The 26,482-nt window shown below is 34.9% G+C and overlaps 1 protein-coding gene across 14 annotated transcripts in view; it reads right to left on the reverse strand.

Moving 5' to 3' along the window:
* The window catches only part of Ptprd (protein tyrosine phosphatase receptor type D), a 2,207,759-nt gene that overhangs the window by 1,551,014 nt on the left and 630,263 nt on the right, over window positions 1–26,482 (reverse strand). For all 14 annotated transcript variants that reach the window (XM_058579708.1, XM_058579705.1, XM_058579707.1 and 11 more), the window contains one exon: window positions 14,362–14,470. The gene's annotated coding sequence lies outside the window, so the exon portion shown is untranslated. The remainder of the gene's footprint in view (window positions 1–14,361; window positions 14,471–26,482) is intronic.

A 26,482-nucleotide genomic window follows, 5' to 3' on the forward strand; every position in this document is an offset into this window, starting at 1 on the left:
AGCATAAAAAAAAAACATACATGAGAAAAGTTGGTACAAATAGACCATGTAAAGGACACTGTTACACAGTGTGAAAGCAGAGCAAAAAGGCAGAGTGCCACCCTTCTCTACATCATCTGACAACCTGCATTGCATCTTCAAATATTTCACTGCTCTGTTTATGTCCACGAATGATCGCTGAAGTACGCTCAGCATTGACTTGGGGAGCATAAATCCATTTTAGCAATGAGGTGAATTCACATATGTGGAACGAAAGTCAATAGTATTTGTACACATATACATATATACACACACATGCACACTGTTGATCCACTTATCTATAAGAACTCTTCAGTAATGAGATGGTCTAACATTCTGTTATGCTAGTAGGTGGTTAATACCTCAGACCATATTTAAAGATGTAGTGTGAATATAGGCTTTGTTTTAAAACTGCAAGCCTCATGGCAATTACTCTCACATAAGGTCAGTGTTGGTAAATGCAATTTTTTTTATTTCTTAAGGAATTAAAATAGTACCTTATGTAAATTTTAGTTTCTTTATTTTATCTCAAAGTAAAATGGGCTTTGTCCCAATCCAAAGTAATCTGGGAACATTTAAGCAATATTATTGTAGTTTAAGATTCTGACACTCTTGAGTTGAAAATTTTACTTTTAAATATATACAAAACTGTGGTTAATAGCAAGCAGATTCACTATTTTTTATTTATAATAAAGGGCCTGATCAGTGACAAGAGTGAATGTGGTTGGGCTTAATGTCTGACTCTGCCACTTAGCAGTTTTGTAGATTTTTCTTCTCCAAGGTACTTAAACTTGTATAACTTATTTTCTAGTTAAAATAGGAGTGATAATTTATTTATATTGTATACAATGAATATATATGTAAAATTCTTGGCAAAGTCCCTAGGACATAACTGGAACCCAATGAACACATTAGAGATGGTCCCTGACTTACTATTTTAAGTTCATATTTGGGGTGCTACAAAAGCAATACTTCAGTAGAAACCAAATTTTCAATTTTCATCTTGCCTTGAGCAAATGGAAATGTGCAGTAGGATACTCTTGATGCTGCACAATAGCCACCTGGGCAATCATAAGGACAACAGCCCACATTCTACAGGGTGTATTACTGTGTAGAAAACTTATGATGTTCAGCAGATTAGGTGTATTAAATGCATTTCTGACTTACATTATTTTCAACTTAGAGTTTTCAAGATATAACTCCACTGTAAATTGAGGAGCATCTTTATTTTCTTATCATGATTATTTATCAAGGTTAATATTGAGGAGATACAATGTTATCTGGCAAGTTTTAATTTTCTCATGTGAAACAGAATAGTTCTAAACAAAGAAAAAATACCTAAATTGATGATATCTGCTTTGGTGAACATGAATAAACTTCAGCTTTAGATTTTAGCTATTTTTGCTCTTAATTTTATAGTACTTCACTCCTTACACTATCTCAACATATTTTAAAATTTTCATATGCCCTTAGAATTACTTATTTCCTTTACTTATGGCCCAAAACTTGAAAATTTCATTCAATTCCTTTTTAATGATCGCTGAAGTACACTCAGCAAAATTTTGTTGTTGTTGTTGTCAATGGACCTTTATTTTTTTTATTTATATGCAGTGCTGAGGATTGAACCCTGTGCCTTACACATGTTAAGCAAGCACTCTACCACTGAGCCACAACCCCAGCCCTCAATTCCTTCTTACTATTTTCAATATTTTATCCCCTTGAACCCAAGAATACCTCTCCATTACCTAGGTGATTGGTACTCCTGTCCCAAATTCCACTCTTCCCTGATTTCCCTTCAGGTACAAAAAAGTCCCTACCCAAGAAGGAATGGAGAAATTCACATACTCTTTTCAGACAAGGTTTTCAGAGGGCTTCCTTACCAATGATTTTAGTTTCCTATATATCAGAAGGCCGAGCTGTCTGTCCTGCATGTGCTGCAGGACAATCACTCAAATGAAGCACACTTAAGAGCCTCCATTCTCTACAAACCCATTGATCCATGTGACTCCCATATCAGCACAAATGAGAAGTTCCTGCCTGGCTGCAGCAGATGGAAATGGAAATTACATACTCTGCTAATGCTGACGGTATTACAACTAAATGGTTTGCATTTTGAAAGTTGGGGACTTCTCGTAAACACTAAACTGAAAGAGGACTGGGATATTGGAGGTCCAGGTGCTTTCCTGACCTGGTGCTAATTATTTAACCTGGCTGAGACTCATTCTTCATTACTGCAGCATTTGCAAGATATCAGCACCTGTCTGAACTATTATTAGGATTGCTGCCAGGACTGAATGACATAATGGACATAAAAGCACTTCATAAATTAGAGTATTCCATAAATGCAATATTCATCTGCTGCATTTATAACATCTATAATTTTTCTGTCCCCATATAGACCTCTATTTTTTTCTTCATATCACAATGAGTAGAATTTAATATAAACAGTGATATTAGCAATCATCAGAAGGGGATTCTTAAATATCTTTTAAGTTTTACACTTTTAAATTGATGACAAAAAATTCTATTTTTAGCTTTTGTTTGCTTCTTCCAAAACAGCCTTATGAATACTGGCTCTTTGAAGGAACACTGTGCAACCATGTTGAAAGATATTAGAAAACAAAACAGTTTGTTTACCTCAGCTTTTTGTGGTCTGCATAATTTGCACACTGCTTTTCAATGAGCTGGTTTGTCTTCTTGTCTACCCAGGCTGTGCTATAGCCATTTCCAGTTCAAAATTACTGCAAAAAAGTAATTGATCCTCCACTTCAATATCCCTGCTGTTTCATGAGCTCTGGTACAATTCAGGGGAATCTATTTCTCACTGATGTTGAAAAACACAATAAGGTCACAGCAGGGAGGCTTTAGCTTCATTAAAGAACATTATTATAAAAATAAAATGATCGAGGGCAAATTGTTTTTGTCCTTGTGGTACTGCTACTTCAGATCCACATTAATCTGAGCATTTAAAGCAACAATAAATTTGTTATCTCCTCTTTATCATTCACTTCACCATGATAGCCCCTAGTGGCAGGAGATGTCAATCCTTCATGGTGTAGGGGATTTCATCCTCTGTTGAATAAAAAAAGGAGTTAAGCCTCTTTGGGAAGAGAAGGCTACAGCTTGTCAATATCTAAATTTATTTCTGCTTTTAAAATATGGGGAGAACGCTGGTGTCCAGCAAATATAGATGCCAGCATTATTTAAAAAGTGATTGAGCAGAGAAATGCGTTGGAATTTTGACCCACTCAGGCTTCCATCTATCACAGGAGCCTATAATAAGGGGACATCGAAGAAGGATTTAAGATAGAGAATCAGTGATTGCTCTATTAATCTAGTTTAACTGATACTAAAATCTGACAGAGCGAATTACAAGTTGCAGGCAGTAAGGCTTATCAATTCATTACCACTTTCAAGGCTCTCCCTTGCTTTCTTTTTGCCTTCAGCTTCTGGCAAAGGACAGCCTTTTACAGTTCAATTTCTCAGTTTATTTTTGACTGCTTTTAATTAAATTTGATGGCCTGCTTCTGCACCACTGAAGTTATTGGAGTTGCAAAGCACTTTGCTGTTATAATGATAGCTCCCTTGATGTCTGTTCATTATTAACTGCTTTTCAAAAGTGCTGCTCTCAACTCTCATTTTATAAATATTTAAATAACTGAATTTCTATAACATAAATATCTGTGCATAGAAGATAGGGATCCTATTGCCTGTTTAATAGGGTATACATGGTAAATTAAAAATTCTTTATAATGTTATATATGGTAATATTGAGAATGTGTCCTTAAATCATCTTAAGCATAAGTTCTCATAATAGTATCAATATCTCAAAATAACAATGATCTATGACTTAAGAGTTTGTGAGACTCACACATATAATTAGTTCTAGTAAAATATCTCAAAAAATAGAACAAGTTTTTTTTTTAAATAAATAAAATCCTGAAGTTAATGTTTTAAACAGTTATTTTTTCTTGTTCTTAGGATGTTATTCTTAGGATGTTATAAATGTGTTAAAAGACAACTTACAAATTATACAAAAAATTCACTGGTTAGGGGAAAAACTGGCAGAGATATTGGAAGTAAAATTAAAATACTTAATATTAGGGGGGAAAAAGACTAATATATTGACCACTGGGCTTAATGTTCTCTCCATCCCCATGTCTCAGGGAGCTGGTGAAATAGTTTTTTTGAGAAAACAACTCACAGCTGTGCAAAACCATCAAGTGGAGGTGCTAGAAGAGAAATGACAAGAGCAGAGGTGATAGGAACTGGCATCGAGATACCGTTCTAGCTCACTGAATATCCATAGTGCTCCCTACCCCTAGCGTATTACAGATGGGGAAATAGAGGTACAGAGGCAATGCACAATTTGGTGATCATCACACTTTTGGTAAGTGGCAAGACCAGGATTCAAACCTCAGTATTCTGGTGTCAGAGTCATAGTCCTGATCACCAATTTCAATAAATTGTGGAGAGCAGGGAGCAGATGTGAAATGAGTGATGTCAAGGAGCTGAAAAAGTACTGCCTGTGCCTGTACAATATGGTTCACCCCTAAAGTTAGCAAATGACCTACAGAAGTCATAAGAAGCTCACCATATGAAACAACTGAGCATTCTGGGAGGTAGGGATAAAATCAGTTCTGCAAAGGGAAAAATCCACATAGCTCTAAAATGGTAGCTCTTTTCCTCCAGAACTAGTAAATACCTACTGTCCATCACTTCCCCTCTCTTAAACCCTTTCAAGCCCAAGTGGTTTATTTTGTGGAGAAATTCATATGATACATTTTATAACTTGGGCAAAGCTATTATCAAAAGTTAACACACATAATAAAGGGGCCTCCAACCTCCAACCTCTGCTTGGTTTCCAGAACACCAGTAGTCAATTATATTATCTTAGCTGTTATGGTTTAGATATCATGTTCCCCAATAGCTCACATGTGAAATTGCAAGAAAGTTTGAAGGATATATGATTGGGCCACAACCATAATCCTATCAGCGAATAGATCCCTGATGGGATTAACTGAGTGGTGACTGGAGGCAGGTGGGGAGTAATTAGAGGAAGCTGTTATTGGGGGTGTGGCTATGGGGTATATATTTTGTACCTGGCTTTTTGATCATCATGTGAACTGTTTCCCTCTGCTACTTTCTTCTGCCATGTTTTTCTGCCTCACCTCAAGCCCTGAGGAATGAAGCCTGCTATCTATGGATTGAGACCTCTGAAACTGTGAGCCCCCAAATCAACTTTTCCTCCTCTACAATTGTTCTGGTTGGGTCCTTTTAGTCACTGCAGTGAAAAAGCTGACTAAAATCCTAGCTGTTACCCTAACCCACTCTAATGTGTAAGTGGAGAACCAAAGATCATCTGTCCTTCAGAAAAAGTTCAAAATAAGCAACAGACCTATAATAACAATTACAAAAGAACCAAGATGAAACGGAGACAATGCATGGAGGAATGGGAACAAATTTAATCAATATTTGATAGCTGGGTTCCATGGCACACACCTGTAATCCCACCAACTTGGGAGGCTGAGGCAGGAAGATCATGAGTTTAAGGCACTAATCAACTCAGTGGGATTGCAACCGATATCCTCCAAAAAGCAACAATTTAATAGAAGAGAAATAAACCTTTGAAGTATGGACCCCAAATGCTTTCTCATGCAACATCTCTGTCTTGTGAAGTGTGGGGAATTATACATCTGCAAAAGTAAGAGACTAAATCATAATCTAGGAAGAAATGCAATCCAGGAGTGAGGAGCCCAACAAAGAAGAGCAGAGATAGGGAGGGTGAGAGGAAACACCTAGATGAAATCAGAAAAATGGAGGGCTAAAGGAATGATGTTGCAACATTAATACAAATGGAATCCATATTTTTATTGATAATTAAAAGAAATAATTGGTAGTATTGTAAACTTTAGGAAAAACTAAGATCTACACTAAAAGATATAGACTTGGAAAACAATATTTACATAGTCGTGATAATGTGTACCCTGAATGTTAATTTTACCCAAATTGACTCACCACATGAATCTAGTAAAAAGGTCCAATAATACATGATCTTGACCTAAAACCAATATACATAGCATAATATGAATAGGTAATATTTAAAATCAATAAGTCAAGATAATCAATAGAAGGATGTTATATTGAGAATGACTAAACTAATTAATAAAACTACCCATAACTTGAAGATTATTCTCTTTATTGAGAAAGACTATATCAGGGAGTTTGGGGAAAATCTGCTATGATTCTGTTGCTGTAATTATAAATCTCTTAATACTATTTAAGTACTAGACCACGAAATCCTGTTTTGTTTATAAAAATAAAAGCAATTTAAAAGAATAACTTGTACACCTATAAAAACATGTAAGTCATTTTAACAATAGAATACACTGGTGATTATACAGAGGATTCCTTGCCTATGAGTTATTTGTGCAAAAACATTTAAAAAGAAATAGTACAGGGTAACGTGGCATACTTTCAAGAGCAAAATATGTCCTACCAGAAGGTTCTAAAAGAGCCCAGAAAATGATATTTTTGCCCTTTATATCTTTAAAAGCGATTGCTTTAAAAAATTGGATCTACTCTTGGTCAGAAATTTGAAAGCTAAACTTTTATAGGTCTCAGTGCAGAAGTGAGCATATACCAGATTACCTTTTTAAGTTTTATAAAGCATTATTACTTTCAGTGTTAAAAGTATATTTGAAATAAAGAATATTCTGTTCTTGCTTTCTGCTGTTACTCAGAGTGTTATTTCTGTCATTGCTTAAGAATGGAATTTGCTAACTTTCACAGGTTCACTTTTTTTACTTTAATTTCAAAACAGCTAGTATTAAAAATTTAGTAGTTATACTTGACTTTAGGAAATGATGTAATACTTTAGAGTTTAGGAAATGGTGTATGTAAGTTGTGTATATGACAGATACTGATATCTAATACTGCAAAAATTAGCTCACACACAATTTAATAACAAATTTTATTATTAATGATCACTTATTCTATCACAGAAAGGCAGTACTGCCAAGCATTAGATAAAAAGTGTGAGAAAATTCTTCTCATCACAGGGTAAAATAACAATGTCCTGAAATTTTGGGACCTTTACTCCTTTATTAATTTGAAGGTGTTTCTGTATCATAAAAAGAATTCTCCAGGAAGACTAATCTTCTTTGGATAATCACGTATTACTTGTTTCATTCCACATTAATTTTCAATCTTTTCATTCTCTATCACCAGAGAAATATGGCATGTAATGGATGCCTATGAGATTTTTTCCTCCAAGATCCAGCAAATTACAATACAGAGTGCTTTTTAAAACTCTTCTGCTTTAAAATTCTGTCTTCTCTCTGATATTATTCCTCTCTCATTCATTTTTTTACCCTCCTGATTTCCAGTACCCAATCTTACTCTAACAGGTTTTTCCTTGCTTTTCGTCTTTCATAATGCCAAATGACTGCTTGTGGGAATAAATCTTGAGATTCTGCAACCAACTTCAACTTGGAAGCTCAGTCTCATACTTCAAAATTTTCATAGTTTCCTAATATTCTGTAATCATATCAAGTCCTTAAAACTCAGTATGAAAAGAAATATTAATATTTTTTGAGAATAATAACTATATGATAGTATTTATAGCTCAGAAGAATTAACCCAGTGACTATGAGATAAGGCAGAGAGTGGATGGGAAGACAGAAATGGGATCAGTAAGAAAATTTATGAGTTGTCCAAGACAAAAATAATTGAGTTTTTAAAGGGGTAAAGGCAAGGAAAGTGAAAAAAAATAGCAAAGAAGCTATGAGAGGAGACTAAGGACTTGGGAAAGTGTTTCCTGTGATACATGCTGAATGAATAGAGTAGAGGAAAAGATAAAAAAAACAAACACCATGATTTAAATTTTGATAACCATGAAGATAATTATATCATGTATAGAAATGAGAAATGGCATAAATAATTAAAAGCTTCCAACATAATTTTCTCTACTAAAGTGTTAAAATCGGTTGCCAATATTTCTAACTAGTGTTAACAAAATTTCCAGATAAATGTTAAAACTCAATTGACTCATGAGCTTTAAGAGACCAAAGCTATGGCCTTGGATTAGAAAGGACAAAGGTTCCTGAATATTTATCTATGTTACATAAAATTTACATTTTAATCTAAACCTTTTCAGCATTAAGTCATCATAAATTTGAATTTTTATTTGTTTACTATAAATTGTACAAAGGTTTACTGTAAAATAACAAGATTAGTTTTAATAGTTGCAAAGACTGTTGATTTATTACCTGGGGACTATTTGTGGTTGAAAATTAAGAATATTTAAGTATTATAGGAAAAAAGTATTTGTTCATTTGAGTTTTGTGTTCTGTATGCCTTAGGAAATAAATTTTGCTTTTTAATTTTATGATATAAAAGCCCTGCTTGTGACTCAGATGTGATATTAATACATACTCAATCAGTAAACATGAAGTATTCCCATACTGAATTAAAAATTATATATATATATAAAACACACACACACATTTGCACACATATATATTTATATATGTAGGCATATAAAATGTATATATGTGTGTGTATATATATATGTGTGTGTATATATATAGAAGGAGGGGCAGGCTATCTTTTTCTACATGTCCTATACATTCAAACTTATTGTTTACACATTATTTCCTCCATCTACAATGCCATTCTGAGCTCACTCATCTCTATTTGAGTTGTACCATTCAATTTCAAGAAGCCTTCTTGGTTGTTTTAGCACAAGTCAGAGGTGGGTTGTTTTCTGAAAAACTTTCATGTCATTTATCCTTTAGCACCTAAAACTGAGTTATTTCAATATACTATTTAGTAGTGTTGGTATATTGTATCTGCTATGTCAAATGATAAAGACAGAACTCCTTTTATATTTCTCATAGATCTAATGTAATGCATCTAGCAGATGCTGTTTTGATTTATTGCATTTTAGTTTTCAAATGGTATCATTTTAAGATTCAAATTTATCCTCTTAGCTCCATCCTACTTTTCCTGTCATTTACATTTTATCAAGCTATGTGAATGAAGGACACAGGAAAAATCCAGGTGAGTTTTGGTTAATAATCTAATCCACCTAAATTTTACTATGTGAAATCTAAGTTTTTGAATGTGAAAAATATAAGACTTATTTTGATGTATTCTAGGGATATATTTTTGAATGGCTAATGAAAACTTATTTGTGTAAAAAAAGTCATCTTCTGATAATTTCCCATATTTTATTGTACTTTACAAAATATCCTCATTGTTGTATGTTAGCAAATATTTCAACTGTTAAAAAATCTAACCCTATCATTGGCAATATTAAATAACTTTCAGTGCTGCATGTTGTTAGCTGCAGCTTAAATTTCATATCATGGATGTTATTAATATTTTATGGTTGGAATTAATTTCCAGATCAATGAATCAATGCTATCTTAATATTCTGTAATTTTAATTTTCATACCACATTTATTTTGTGAGTAGATTTTATAAAAGAAGTTGCTTTATGTTGCCAAACTCATTTTTTTTTTGTGGTCATCCAGAGTTGAATTTCCTTTGTTATCTCCCCACAGAGAGTACCTCATAAACTATTGAGCCATGCTGATTTGATGGGCAGGCCACATGCATTAAAGTGAAAAGGTGGGAACCTTCTCTTCAAATACCTCTTTGAAGATCTTTTACACAAAGCAAAGAGGTATTTCACTACAGGAATAAAAATAACAAAGATACACAATGCTATAGAGTGAAAAAAAAATGAAGAACCTGTATAACTCTCTGGCTGCAAACACTGTTAGAATTAAGATAAACTTATTTTTTATTTGTAAATTTGCCTAGCAATAGCTGACCTTGTATCAGGTACAGGAAAATGAAGGACAAAGTTAATTTAGCATTTAATATCAACAGAAATGATCTTTCTCTCACCTTCTAAAACACATTCTATAAACATATACATATACACACTCTGTATTTTGGAGGCCAATTTCTTTTTGTTGTTGTTGTTGTTTTAAATTTTATTTTGATACAGGACTAGTTTGTTGCCCAGCCAGTCCTCAAACTGTAATCCTCCTGCCTCGGTCTCCCTGGTAGCTGGAATTACAAGCATGTACCACTACATCAACTAGGGCACCAATTTGTTTCTTGAGGTCATTTGTTGAAGTTGAATCTTTGGTAAGTTGTATTCATTTTGGTTGATACTATAAATCTGTTCACATGCATAGTGTTTAGAAACTTACAAAATGTTCTTACAAGCATTAGTTGACTATCCCTTTTAAGGGGATAAATTTAATAATATGCTTGCTTTCACAAACTTGACTATTCTATCCAGTAAGGATAATAAGGGCCTACCCAGTCAATTTGGGTAGTCTTGTATTTTTACCCTTCCCTATCAAGCAGAATTTTGCTTTCTCAGACTTGATTTCAGAGATGGCAGGAAGAGAAGATGCCACTCAAGGAAACTGAAAGAGACAGAACCCAAAGGAGGATGAATTTTGTTTTCTAGGAAGTTTGAATTGAAAAAGTTGGGTAAAGTGTGTGATGAACATAATCTATTTATACCTCTGCCTGGTGTTAAAAAGGGAAAGGATATGAGTGGTTTTGAAATTTCAGCTATGCTATGTTTTTGTGCAGAATATTTCTGATTTTGGATGCTTGAATCATGATTTTATAAGGCTACAGGGTACACTTGCACCCTGTGGGAGGTGATAGGCAGTACTCATACTCAAGGATCTTATCACCTAGGGTGGAAGTCAGGCATTCAGTCCTCAAAACAGCCTGAGAAGTACGGTGAGATAAACATACCCAGCTTACGTCTAGAAGCCCCAGGTAAATCTTCCTAAAGAAGGTTCACGACTGAGTCATCAATGGAGAAGAAAAATGGGTAAGCCCTGGAAACAAAATTTAAGCTATCTGTGGTTCATTTTCAATATTGATTTAGTACACAATCAGAATTTGGGTTTGGTTAGAGTTATAGATTTGGGAATAATGAGTCCATGGGAGTAAAGGCAGAATATGTAGTGCAATATACAGAATATTCCGTGCATAATTCTGGCACTTAGATGTAAGTACAAATATACATCCATGTGTAATATGCAATAAGAGAAAAAAAAGGGCAAGATTGACTTGGAAACCACAGAATTGGGGAAGATAGGAACAGAGTAGTCTGAAAAAGAGATCACTGTGAATAGTCTTTATAATGTTTGAATTTACAAAATATATGTACAACTTATTCATGTGCCACTGAAATCAAAGAATTTCAGGAAAACATGGCAGTGAAACAAATTGCAAATACTTGATAAATACATTTTTGTTCTGATTATTTATACAATGATGTAATTGTTAAAATACACTAAAATTTATAAAGTTTAAAGTATGATAAAAGATAATTTAATCTATTAAATTGATTCTTTTAAGCTTCAAACATTAATATTCAAGTTTCCGCAACATTATCACCTATGCTCTAATTCTTTCAAAAAAATGGAAAATATAAGTGAGTATAATATATACATTTGTTCATTACAACAGGTCAAATTTTAAATACTATTGAAAGCTCATTTATACAGAGACCATACTGTGCCCTGCTCTGAATTACTCCATGATGCAAAGAACAGTAGTTCTCATATCGAGCATATTCAAGTAACCCCATTTTACCAAGTAGTAGTTTTCTATGAGTGGCTCCATTTTAAATGTAAGTGCTGGGGTAGAATGACACTACACCTTGTTTATACAAGTAAATAAACACCATCTGCCTAGCACAAACATAAGGCAAGAAGTAATAAATCATGCTAATGAAAATGAAACCTGTTGAGTTTATATTAATCAGAAGCACCTGGGTGCATGGGCATATTAAAGTCATATAGGAAAACGTAGACCCATGAACTTATGGGACACACAAGATCACTGAATGAAGAAACCCTCTCACTCAAGGCCCATAAATGGAGAAACATCCCGGGACTGAACACAGAGGAACATTGACCCTGCCACCTGGTCGCTCATCGTGAAAATTGTCCAGAAACATCTCCACAGGTTTGAACTTCCAAATCTCTGTCAGTGGGCTTCCACAGAACATGGTTTCTCTTGCCCATGATGACCACACAATAGCCCATTCCAGGCTATCTCAAGCCAATACAAAGTTAACATTGAAACTGTTGTCCATCTGGGCCCTGGCCTAGAATAAGTTTCTGCCCTTTGACATCTGTGACCTGAATAGGTTCTCTGACTGGTTCACAGTCTTATATGACCACCTACAGTGTATTTGCATTTGGTATCTGCTTTCTGCCTTTGTTCAGCTGTTCAGCCTTCAGCACTCCTGAGGCCATCTTGACTTTTTCTTAGCCTTTCTCTAAGGTCATACTACGTAATACAATGTATGACTGAAATTCAATAAATATTAGAAATTAAGTTTGGAATAAAACCTGTGATTGTTTGGTTTATGACTGTCAGATGACTCAAAAGTATTCAGTGAACTGCCACTGCTGAAAGTGGTGTAGCCTGTGAATTTACTGTTATTGAATAAATTCTGACATTGTGGAAAGACAAACATGTTTGGCCTATATTAACGACATAGCTCATTCAAAAACAAGTTCCTACTGAAATTTTGTATGTTCTTTGTCAACGTTTTGCATTTACTAAATAGAAATCAATATCTTCATTCTCCCAAACTCTTACATAAATAAGAAAAAATAAACTTGTTTATATAAGAAATAAAGATGTTATTTTCTAATAAGATTTTATTGCAATTGTTTTACAATCTTTTTTTTTTTGTATCCATGGAAAATGATGTTTTCACGACCCTATTTTTTCCTCATGAATTTTAGATTTGATTTTCAAAATTACCTGTTTTTATTGTAGAAAATTGTGAAAACAAAGTTAAAACTTAAAAAAACCCACATGTTAAAAATACAGTAAATTATTTTATTATTTATTCATTTGCTTCCATATTTTTCCATATACATGCACATGTAACATCCTATGAAGACATTTTAATCTTGTTAATTGAAATAACTGCTCCTTTTCTGTTATTCTAAAACATGTTTTAATGATTCTATACAATTTTATTAAAGAAAAGCCTCTTGTGAATTCTATTTTATTAAAATTGAGTAGATCATAATTTTCCCTGCCATTAAAGCATATTATAAGAAGCATCCTTTCTTTATAAATAGGTCTTCTTAGACATTCCTAATTATTGTCTTCCATCAAATCACTACATACAGAAGATGTCTAGGTCAAAAGGAGAATGGCTGAGGTGTTTAATAAATAGAACAAGGGCATATTGCACAATCCTTGCATTTTTTTAAAAAATATTACTTGCCCTCTTATCCTTGGTTCATCTTCTTTGTTAGTCTTCACCACTGTGGAAGGCAGAGAGTCTATGTGCATTGCACATAAGATGTATGTTTTTAGGGTCAGTATGCAGGCTTTGCAAAGTGTAAAAAATGCTTTTTAATTAAATTGTTTAATACATATCTTCTACTCCCTAAATGAATAGCCCATGATTCCATTTAACAGACAAAAGTTTCATATTCCTGTCTCTATATAACTACGCATTCTAGCTATGGATTCATAAAGGAACAGACTCGGGAAGGATCATAATTGAATCTGTGTCAAGAGTTCTGACCTTTTGCAATTTTAAAACCAGAAATCAAGAGTCTTTTGAGTTATTGGGCTATTTGTCTGCTTTAATTGTCTCATTCTGGAAGTGAGAAAATGTGGGGGACTTTGGAGGTAACTCAGTCTTTAGGCGCTTGCCATTAAGAAGGCTGCTGGTACTGTGCTAGTTGAATTACTTGAGTTTACTACTGGGAATCCCTACTGGAAGTAACATCCCTTCTTTATTCTGGAATACTATATGATGCTTCAGCACTTATTTGTAGCTCAGGCATCCTGATACTAGTTCAAAAGGAAGTCTATTCAGAGCTACCTGTTCTGTTAAAGTTAGGAGGGAGAAAAACATTAAGACATTATAATTTTTAAAGGACGTTTTTGTGGTACTGGAGATTAAACCCAGGGACACTCAAATGTTAGGCAAATGTTCTACCACTGAGCCACATCTCCAGCCCTTTTTAATTTTATTATAGACAGGTTAAAAATTTGCCCAGGCTGGCCTTGAACTTCTGATTCTCCTACAAGAGTCTCCTGAGTATCTGGGATTACAAATGTGAACCACCTTGTTCAGTTTAAAGGATAACTTTTTTTCTTTTTCTCTCTTTTTTTTTTTAAGAAAAGAAGTATCCCAGTGCTTGTCAAAGGCAAAAGGACTGCTGGGGTTACAGTATGAATTCTCTGGATAAGAGTTGGAGAGAAGCACAGTTGTGTCATGGAAACCAGCCAACCTGGTTATACAGAACTCACCTGGAGCCGAAGTCCATCACTTCCTTCAGTACTGGTGCCAACATGCTGTCAGTCACATATGCTTTACTGGAATATCACTGGCCAGGAACTGCTCGCTTTTTATTCCTACCTGGAACAAAATATACTGTCATTTTTTTTCATGTCTTTTCAAGCATGAGATATCCATTGTGTTATCTTACCTGTCACATGCAAACTCATTTATCAGAATGTTCAACCCAAAGGGAAGCAACAAGCTCTTTATACTTTACCTCTTGATTAATACAGCACCTGCATAAATCAACAGGACCATCTATATTTTATCTCCTATAAAAATGGTCTTTATTTCAAAATGGTTATTATTTCAATGCAATTATTCCTATCCATTTGGTTTAAGTAATTGGTGTGTTAATTTAGGAAGTCATTTTCTATATACTGTCCTTGAAGACCATGAATCAAAACATTTTTAAACCCAGGAAGCTACTGATGGATTTTTTTTTTTTTTTTTAACACCAGGGGAGGGAGTTTCGGTTGGTAATAGAATAGTAATGCAATTCCATTAGTTTTAGTTTTACAACTATTTTGTATTCCTCAATTTGAGGGATATTGATGAACACTGGTGTTTCTTCAAATATACCAGAGTATTGCCATGAAACTTGTGAAGATAGACAGCTTGTGCCCATGAAGAACTCATAGGCTTGGCCACAACCTCAGATATGCTGCCTGTGCAAATGGGAAGTGCCAGTCAGGGTCTTTTACTTCCCACATTAAAGACACTTGACTTTCATTGCACCCAGATGATCTTCAGTTTGGTATACAGTTGGGTGACTTTAGGAACTCTGAATCAATATGCAAGAGATGCAGTGATGTACCCAACTACCCAGCATGTTCTTTATCTTTGTTTTGTCACCCTTTCCAGGATTTGGAATTGAACTCAGTTGAATCTCATGGGTAGGGTCCTTCTATTTGCTTGTTTTCTTGACATTCATTGCATACCTGAATCTGCAAGAACAAGATTGACCTGGTCAATATACCTTACTGCTTGATCCACCTGCCAGGGTATCCTTTTATAGAACTCTTGTTATCCTACAAGTAGGATAGGATGGATCACAACCTGATTCTAGTACTGCCCTCTGTGGATGAATAATGTGGCTTCATGTATTTCAACATGTGTAGTGAAAACTATTATCACCCAAACTCAGTTTTCTGGTTATCAAGGTAGGAAGCACATATTTTGTTCCATATTGTTACTAATTATTTAGTTACTTTTCTATGCAGTATGAAGGGAAGGGTCCAAGAAAGGCCCACTTGAATAGTTTTATAAAACTCAGATTTTTAAGAGTGAATGTTGCTCTTTTAAAATTCAGATTTTTCTCATATTCTGGGATCCATGTCTTTCATGTCATCCACTACCATTGTAGACTATAGTTTTTATATGACAGCATTAATAACATTTTAAATGTTGGCAGTACTTTTAAATTAGGGTAATTTGAGGAAAGTTTGATAAAAAGTCTATTTAAAAAAGCATGGTCTATATGCAGAAGAAATCATAAAAGGAGTGGTGGAGTTGTTGCTACCTCTGGCCTGCAAGGATGAGGCAGGGAGCAGAAACTGTCATCAGGAATCAATTACATAGAGAGGGCCTCTCAACCAGGAGTGGTGACCTGACCTTGGGTGTCACAGGATGGAAGAAAGTCTGAGGATGAGGTACTAACTTCCTCCTCCGGTGTGGTTTCTTGCCTAGACTACTTATGAGGCAAATACTCAGGGAGCCCAAATGCATACCAGTCTGTTGAGGACCTCCATACAAGCTAGTTTCTAGGGCTAGACAGTAGATGGGAAAAGAAAAAGTGAAGCTGAGAGAAGAAATAACAGATCCAGCCAACACTCCCATTTGTACCTAAAAGCAGGAGATTTGGAATCAGATCTGTGTTTGAGCTCTAACTCCACCTGGATTTGTAAAAGACAAATCATTCAAGTTTTATAAATTCTCAGAAACATTATCTGTCTAATGGAGAAAAATCAACAATATACACTTCAGTTTTGTTGTTAGATTAAATGGCATAGCATACCTAGAGTATATACTAAGTGCTTAATATTAGTGATAGTGGTAGTTCCTCTCCACATACAAAAATCAGCAAACTTGAACGACTTCCAGAATTCTCCATCACACCTTGCAACAGATTATGTACTTCTACAGTGAATTTTCTTAGGTGTAGAGTTCCCTCTGCTTAAGATTCCTCTCCCACTTCTCAAACTCAGTTTGCCTAGAAAATCTTACTGATGCTTTATAATTCATGAACTGAATAGCAGGCTCTCCATAGCTCTTTCTCAAGGAAAGGTGACCTTCCCTATTTTCCCACACCCCACCACACTAGAAACTAACTGGGTCACACCTGTCTTCTTATTTGAACTTGAGCTCCTTGAGAGGAGGGAGAGGCTACATCTGGCAAATGTGTAGTAGTTCACTGCCAGGTTCTCACTAGATACTCAGAAAATATGAAGTCTGAATAAGTGAATGCGGATTTCTAGAATAAGTCCACCACAATGTAAGGACAACATTCAGCAAATTCTTTCCTCTTCACCTCAAAGACAGATCAACCCATGACAACTGATGCAAATGGGGGAATAAAGTGATCCTGAGACATCAAAAACAAACAAACAAACAAACAAAAACAACTCTGAATAGCTGCCAAAGTAAAATGCAAACAACTTCGATTTTCCTCTGGGACAGTCTAGCTAGAAGCCCACCTCATTCATTTCAAAGTTTCAAAAGCCCTAGACCAAATTGATTTGAACCAGAAAATTACTGCTAATTAACTAGCTGACTATGACAAGCACTTCATTGTATCTAATGCATTTGAGTGATTTTCATAAAAAGTTACAAAACCCCAGTACCTTCAATGACTAACCAGAAGTTTCTCCCTGCAATTGTTAAAATATTTATTGTTTTGTGGCTATGTGGCCATGTAATGGATTTTCATGATCCATGAACTTAAGCAACACAAAATAGTATATAGAACACATTCTTACTTCCTCCTTGGCCTCCATTTCTCCTTTTTCCCTTCTTCTCTCAACAAAACTCCATTTATTGTCATCTGTATGGCCTTGCAGAATTTTCTTTTCAAAATTCAAACAAATATTCATATTCCCTAGATCCTTTTTAAAAATATCCATGCTTTATGCAACACTACAGGTGTCTGTTTTTTGCTTAAATGGTTTTTTATGTTAATGAGTATCTTCATATTTTCATCTTCATTTCTGTGTTCTGATATACCATAAGTTACTTAACCAGAAATCCCAAAATTAATTTGTCTTTTGTTTTAATGAGGTTATAATTTTGAATGTATAAAACTAATTTTTAAGAGTTATATCTGTAGCATAAATTTCTGTAAGTGTGTGTAGAAAGTAAAAAAAAAGTAAATGGATTTGTAACTTAAATGCAGTGGCAAATTTCCTTCCTTGGGAACAAATTTGTGCTCTCACCAGCAATCTATGAGACTTCTGAGAGTGGCAGACTTTGTATTTGTGTAAATATGATAGTTTTTTCCCCTGTTATTTTAATCAACATTTTAAAAGTTGTGACATAGGTTTAATATCTTTTTATAACATTTAGAGGATATTTGTCATCTTTCTGTAAAATTTCTGTTTGTATCCTTTGTCTTTTATTTCTATTGCATTTTGAAACATTATTTCTTATATTTCCAAAATTAGGTAAAGCAATTAACTACATCAGCAAAATAATTCTCTGAGTATTTTTTTATTTGTTTTTTGTTGTTGTTAAGAAAGTTTTTGTGGCCAAGTTGCTTCATTGGAATCCTTTACAGGAAAGCTATAATCACAAAGAGGTCCCTCAGTGCCCTCTAGTGGCATCCTGCTCCATTGCATCTTTTCTTGAAGTAACACTGAGGGCAAATCTATCTGCTGGTATTCTCCTTATCTTCTCAGTCCGCCTAAGTCTCCTCAACTCAGACCCAATTTGAAAACAAAGTGAAACTAAAAACATAGGTACTTCAACCCTTCAGGAACCATATTAGTGCCTGGAAATTGTTGGGTGCACTCTTAAGTAGGATTTATTTGCTTACTGGTTGCTTTAAAAGATGGCATTGGGCTATCTGTCTGTGGGTCACAGTGTATTCTTGTTCTAGGTATCAGGCTCTGCTTTACTTGTACCTGTACCATAGTAAAATAAAGAGGACTTTCCAGACTTATGAGTGCCAAAAAATGTCAATCCCTTGAAAAGCCTTAAAGTCACTCATTCATTAATACATTGCACAAATATTTGGAATGCTATGTTTAGTATTCTAGGTGTTAGGTGCATATCTTCTAGTTGGAGGAGACAAACAGTAAACATGTAATTAAGTAAACAATTTGCTATATAAGACAATGTTGGTGTGTGAGTATGGGAGGTTTATTTCAATGTAAAACAGAAAATTAAGCGTCTATAAAGAAGTACCATTTAAGTAAAGGACTTGGAGGAACAGGAGTTAAAAGTGTGGCTGTCTGGAGAAAAAGCCTCATAGGTAGAAGCAATCGGCCTAAATCCACAGTATGCTTGGTAAGTGTACTGAATGCCAGAAAAATCCTCCTTAAAAGGACCTTTCTCACAGCTGCTGGAGGTGCCCTACCGCCAGCCCCAGCTCTCTTCCCACTGTGAAAACTTCTCCCAGCTGGCCACAATGACTCACTAAGCCTTGAAGCCTTGACATCTGCACGCAGACTGCGGATGGAGTGTAAGTCCTGGCCTTCTGCTCATGGTACAGAAAAGCTTTGTGGTGGGGGCTGAAGCCTCTGCTGAGATTGCAGTGTGGCCCATGTCTTTGTTTCCTAATTCTTGCTTTATTTCCTTCTCTTTCACAAGTGTTGATTGCCACAACAGTCTTTGTACATCTACTACATGCTAAGTCGTGTCACAGCCTACTTATTCGCAGAGTAAACAGGAATCCAGTGTGCAGTTGACAACTGGAGACGGAATTAATTTTAAAAAACGTTTGAGGACCTCCTATATGCCAGCACTAATTTTGTTGCTTAGAATACAATAGTAATAACAATTACTTTTCCATACAGAGCTTTAGTTAGAGTAACTACAAAAATTAAGTAAGATTCAATAGTATATTTTATATATGACAAAGGAATAAGTGCTAAGGAGAAAAATGAAGCAGCAAGATGGTGTATGACATGACTGGGAAGGGGATTTGGTTCTTGATAAGGGAGTGAGGTACATCTTCACTAAGGTAACACTCAAGTAAAGGTCCAAAGGAAACAAGTCAGACATGTTGACATCCTGAGAGAGAAATTTCAGAATTCCAGGCATACACACCATGAAGAACAGTCTCTAAGAAGAGAACATGCCTAGATTTTTTTTTTAAACAAAAAAAAATACAGATTTTGGAAAGCAGAGTGAGCAAGAGAAAAAAGTAAAGGAGGATATCAGATTAATGAAGAGGTATATTATCTTAATCTTTGTAAGCTATTTTAAGAATTGTAGATTTTTTACTCCAAATGAGATGAAAAGTAAATGTGGTACTTTCAGAAAAATATCTAACAGGATCAATCTGGCTGAAGATTGAGATGAGACTTGAAGACAGTTAAAGTGAGAAGCAGAGCTACAAAGAAAGAGTCTACTGAAAGGATCTAAAAGAGATGACTGTGTCTTGGACCAGAACAGTGGAGGTGGCGAGACATGACCACAATAAGGTTCAAACTGACTTGAGGTGGGGCGGAAGGAGAGACAAAACACAACTCCACGATTTGGGATCTGAGCAATAAAAAAGTGGAGTTAGTTTTACTCAAATGAAGATGACTACCACAACAATAGGCTTACAGGTATGAAGAGATCCACTGTGAAGCTGCTGAATTCAAGATGCATATTCATCACTCGAATGAAGATATTAAGTAGGGAGCTGGGTAATGAGAACAGATTCAGAGGAAATACATTCCTGGAACGTATTTGAGCTTAAATGAAGTTTAGAAGTTCATAGAATATAGGTGCTATTACAATCACTGAGATCAGGTGTGATTATCAAAGTGGAAAGTGTGGTTAGAAAAGAAACTACAAGAACTAAAGCTCTGGATACTTCAGCTTTTAAAGCTGGGAACATGCAAATAAAACTAACAAATGAGACTAAAATGGAGCTGCTCTTGAGCTATGTAGGGAAGTGAGAGAGTGGAGTCTCAAAAAACAACCAAAAACAGTGGCTTGAAAAGTGAGTTCTAATGTGGCTAATGTTTCAGGAAAGTCACATAAACAAGACAGAATTGCACATGGAATTTGCAATACAGTGCTCAGTGACAATGACCAGGTATGTTTTATTGGAATGTGTCTTAGAGGACAATGCTAAGCTGTAGAGTTATATAAAATTTAAGAGGAAAGAAATTTGAGAATTTGAGCCATTTTCATAATAGGACATAGACAAAAAGCTGGTTGGCCTTAACGTCAATCAAAAAAGCAATCCTTTCAAATTTCTAAAGATTGAATTTCTACAGATCATATTCTCTCATGGAAATAAAAATCGGTCATAAAAAGATAAGCAAACAAAAATCTGTATTGATCTGAAGAACACACATCTGTAAATAATCATGTAAAAATCATCATAATTTAAATATAAACCAAATGAATGCAGAAGGACTGAATATTAGAACTTGTGAAGCCTTTGGAACCTCACTCCTGCCACTGTCACGCTCCACTTTCACAACTTAGATACTATTTGCAGCTTAAAAAATCTTCTGTGTTTTGCATAAATCACTATCTTCTACCTTATTTCTAGGCTAATTTTTGTCTATGCTTATGTTCTTTTCTGTACTGTGAGTAGCTTAAATATGAGTACTTAACTCATCTCGGGAATCTTTAGCACTTGGTAATGTGGTGATGCTCAATGCACATTTACTGAATGAATGGATGAAATAATTTGTGGACAGATAACCATATTACAATGTTAAGTGCAACAGAGATGTACACGATTTTTATGGCTTAAAACACCTAGTTTATATCAGTTCAAATGTGTTGAATTTTAAAAATTCACTCTTCAAAGTAGCTTCAAAAAAATAAGCTTAACGGAAAAGTGCAGTGTTTAATAGCTGCTTGTCCATCCCCCAAAGGACCCATTTCTGAGGCTGGCTGTAATCTTTAGCCTGGATCTCACTGAGGTACACTCCAGGTATAATAGGGAAATACTCTCTCGTTACCATCAGCCTCTGACCTATGGCTTCACTCAACTTTCCATCAACTCTGGCTTCTAGGAGTGCAGCTTGATCATCAGAAAGGCTAGCAAGGATCTCATAGAAAGAAATCCTGTGAGAGTAATAGACATCTAAGCTCTCAAGTCACAATTGTTTTTCCTCAACCCATGCCTGGAACATCAAGAGTTGTCACAACAAAATTAAAGCAAAAACTCACAGGAGTTCCATTGCAACTTAAAATATGCCTTTACTGAAGCACAACATTATTTGAAGCAGAACTATGAATATGTGCTGATTCATTATCATTTTTATAATGCAAATGACAGAATGAATAATGATTATATATATTAAAATCCTGCCTTTGGAAGTCATGCATAGAGTTCTATTTGCTTGTCAAAAGAAACTGCCTGAAAAATACAAAACGAGCTTTTTGGCCCAAGAGCCCCCAAATTACCAAAGAAATTTTTATAAAACATTACTTGAATGAACTGAAAAGTTGACTCTTCCCTTTATTATGTATTTCTATGTTTGGAATAGGCTTATTTAGTATGGTGAGAAGTAACTTATTATACCAACATCCTCATTTAGATCAAGGTACCTTGGGGTATTTCAGGTATCTAAATCTTTTCCTAGTTACATTTTTATATGTACTCTAGAGGTGATATTAAGCACACACACACACACACACACACACACATTACAGCAAGTAGACAGTGAGAAGCCAAGTTGGATTTATATTCCTATCCTTAGTTATAAGGACTAAGATCTTTGAAGTTAGCATTTTTGTAACTAGTTCACCTTATTTTTCCTGTAATACATAAAACTAAATGATCTCTGTTCATGAAGAGACTTAAAGAATGTACCTATTAAAGTAGTTTTATTAAATTGGCCATCCATGGAAGTGAATTTATCAATCTGCAGACAGAACAAATCTAGAAAGATGGCATAGAGAGAAGACCCATTAGGAAACATCAGTCTGGAAGAATCTACAAGTTTCTTTGTTGCAGAAATATTTGGCTAGCAAAGTCATTATCTTTTCCTGATTGTTAATCCACTAAGTCCTGAGTTTTCAATTACACAAATATTTCAACAAAATTCACAGGTGCATTAAAATAGGTTGAGGATTTTAATATTGATTCACATTTTTATATGTGAAACATTCAAATATTTTATAACACAAATCATTCACATATTAATTTTCTCAAAAAAATTCTACAAACAATATTTCTTTCAAAAGTTACTATAAGTGGTATAGTTGTTGCTCAATTTACATTGTTATACATGTCTTACATCTGGAACTATAGGGCTTAATGGTATATGAAGGGGGATAGTTCAAGATGTAAACAAAATTGGCATACATAGTGATACAGCCCTATCAATATTTATATCTAGAGGTGATATTAAGCACACACACACACACACACACACATTACAGCAAGTAGACAGTGAGAAGCCAAGTTGGATTTATATTCCTATCCTTAGTTATAAGGACTAAGATTATAAGTTATAAGGACTAATATCACCTTCTATCTGAAGTGTGAGGAGTAAAGATTTGTTCCCAGGATGTAGGCTCCCTATTTACCTCTCTTATTGTTTCTTTTGCTGAGAAAAAACTTTTTAGTTTGAGTAAGTCCCATTTGTTGATTCTAGTTATTAACTTTTGTGCTATGGGTGTCCTATTGAGGAATTTGGAGCCCGACCCCACAGTATGTAGATCGTAGCCAACTTTTTCTTCTATCAGACGGCGTGTCTCTGACTTGATATCAAGCTCCTTGATCCATTTTGAATTAACTTTTGTGCATGGCGAGAGAAAGGGATTCAGTTTCATTTTGTTGCATATGGATTTCCAGTTTTCCCAGCACCATTTGTTGAAAATTAGACAATAAGATAACAAACAACCCAATCAACAAATGGGCCAAGGACCTGAACAGACACTTCTCAGAGAAGGACATACAATTAATCAACAAGTACATGAAAAAATGCTCACCATCTCTAGCAGTCAGAGAAATGCAAATCAAAACCACCCTAAGATAACATCTCACTCCAGTAAGATTGGCAGCCATTATGAAGTCAAACAACAACAAGTGCTGACAAGGATGTGGGGAAAAGGGTACACTTGTACATTGCTGGTGGGACTGCAAATTGGTGCAGCCAATTTGGAAAGCAGTATGGAGATTTCTTGGAAAGCTGGGAATGGAGCCACCATTTGACCCAGCTATTCCCCTTCTTGGTCTATTCCCTAAAGACCTAAAAAGAGCATGCTACAGGGACACTGCTACATTGATGTTCATAGCAGCACAATTCACAATAGCAAGACTGTGGAACCAACCTAGATGCCCTTCAATAGACGAATGGATAAAAAAAATGTGGCATTTATACACAATGGAGTATTACTCTGCACTAAAAAATGACAAAATTATAGAATTTGCAGGGAAATGGATGGTATTAGAGCAGATTATGCTAAGTGAAGCTAGCCAATCCCTAAAAAACAAATGCCAAATGTCTTCTTTGATATAAGGAGAGTAACTAAGAACAGAGTAGGGACGAAGAGCATGAGAAGAAGATTAACATTAAACAGGGATGAGAGGTGGGAGGGAAAGGGAGAGAGAAGGGAAATTGCATGGAAATGGAAGGAGACCCTCAGGGTTATACAAAATTTCATACAAGAGGAAGTGAGGGGAAAGGGGAAAATAATACAAGGGGGAGACATGAATGACAGTAGAGAGGGTAGAGAGAGAAGAGGGGAGGGGAGGGGAGGGGAGGGGAGGGGAGGGGAGGGGGGATAGTAGAGGATAGGAAAGGCAGCAGAACACAACAGACACTAGTATGGCAATATGTAAATCAATGGATGTGTAACTGATGTGATTCTGCTATCTGTATATGGGGTAAAAATGGGAGTTCATAACCCACTTGATTCAAAGTGTGAAATATAATATATCAAGAACTATGTAATGTTTTGAACAACCAACAATAAAAAATTTAAAAAAAAGAAAAAAAAATAGAATAAGTAAGGAACATGTAAATAGTGAATTATGTATCTTTCCTAAAAAAAACATTTAGAATTTAAGGCATTTGCTTCAATAAATTCTGTTCTATTTTATTTAAAATAAAAAAAAATATTTATAGCAGCATAATTCACAATAGTCCAATTATGGAACCATTAATAAAGTCAAAAGATGAATGGATCAAGAAAATATGGTATGTATATATAAAATGAAGTTTTGTTTTTTTGTTTGTTTTGGGTACCAGGGATTGAACCCAGGGGCACTTACCAGTGAGCCACATGCCTAGTGCTTTTTATATTTATTTATTTTGAGAAGGGGTCTTGCTAATTTTCTTAGGGCCTTGCTAAGTTGTTGAGATTGCCTTCAAACTCATGATCCTCCTGTCTCAGTCCAGAGCTGCTGGGATAACAGGTATGTGCCATCACACCTGCCCACGATGTGGTTTTAATCAGCTGTAAAGAATAAAATCATGGCACTTGTCAGTAAATGGATGGAAATGGAAAACATCATGCTAAATGAAGTAAGCCAGACTCAGAAAACCAAGGGTCAAATGTTTTCTCTCATATGTGGAAGACAGAAAACCAACAACAAAAGGTGGGGGGATAAGATACAGATATAGGAGAGATCAATGGTATAGAAGGAGGAGAGATGGAAAAGGAAGAAAATATGGAATGAATTTAACAAATTTCATGTGGTGTATTTATATAAATATACCCCAGGGGATTCTACCTTTATGTAGAAAGCACCAACAAAAAAGAAAACAAGATGAGTGAAAGGAGAAAAGCAGGAGGGAGGAGAGAAGGGGGAAGGACTGAATTATAGTAAGTCAAGTTCCATGCATGTATGATTTTGTCAAAATGAATATTACTATATATAACTATAATATTCTAATTTTAAAAATGGGGTAGTTGTAGAAGGCAAAAATGTTTGGAGCATGAACAGTAATCAAGGCATTTATTGCTGATCCTAATATTGGTTATGTTTTCTGCTTATCTTTCAAGACTCAGACCAAAGATGCTTTCTTTATTAATACTAACCTCTTCAAAGTGGTTTTTATTCACTTACTATAATTATGGGATAATGGTACATTCCATATTAATATTAATCTCACTCAACTTTTTAAAAACTTTCCTTACTTAAGTCTGAATATTATAAGGGATGTGCATTCCTTATTACCGTCATTCTTTTTTCTCCTAAATTTGTCCTAATCTGCCTGTACCCCCCAATTCCAAATATCCATGCCTGGAAAGTAGTGAATCATTTTGTGTTTGGTAAAGGAATTAAAATCCTCTACCTGAAGAAACTTTTTTAAATTTAAATAACAAAATAATTTATAGACAAGTCAAATGGCTCATACACTTTTAAGTTTCCTTCATGATTTGTTTAGATATAACACAATACCCTAATACATCCATTCATCTTACAAAGGTGAAATTTTAAGGGTGAATATGTTGTTTTTTGTTTCTTAAAGGGCCTTGCTGAGTTGCTGAGTCTGACTTTGAACTTGCAATTCTCCTTCCTCAGCCTCTTGAGCCACTGGGATTACAGGTGTGTGCCAACACACCCAACTCATAAATATACAATTTTTTATCATGAATTGCAAGAAGCATATTAAGCATATTAACCAGTTTATGTAATCTAATGACAATATCTATAGGAACATTTCTAAAATGAAAAGATTATTAGCCTAATCTTAAATGTACACATACATACACACACACACACAGTATTAGATATGTGTGTGTGTATGCAGTATTATGTAAGACCTGATTGCAGCAGGAGGTACAAAGGGAAAAAAAGACTGTCATATTTTATGACAATGAAAGGGTAATTGTGACAGTCACGGATTTTAAATGTGATTTGATACAAGACATCCTTTAGAGTTATCTAAATTAACGCATATCACAGTGCAGCCAAGAACACTATCTATAACTTATGCAAGGGTAAGATGGAAAAGCAAT

This window comes from Marmota monax, unplaced genomic scaffold (assembly GCF_021218885.2).
Source record: "Marmota monax isolate L192 unplaced genomic scaffold, Marmota_monax_Labrador192_F-V1.1 WCK01_AAM20220418_F8-fsc00124, whole genome shotgun sequence".
Classification (NCBI taxonomy): domain Eukaryota; kingdom Metazoa; phylum Chordata; class Mammalia; order Rodentia; family Sciuridae; genus Marmota; species Marmota monax.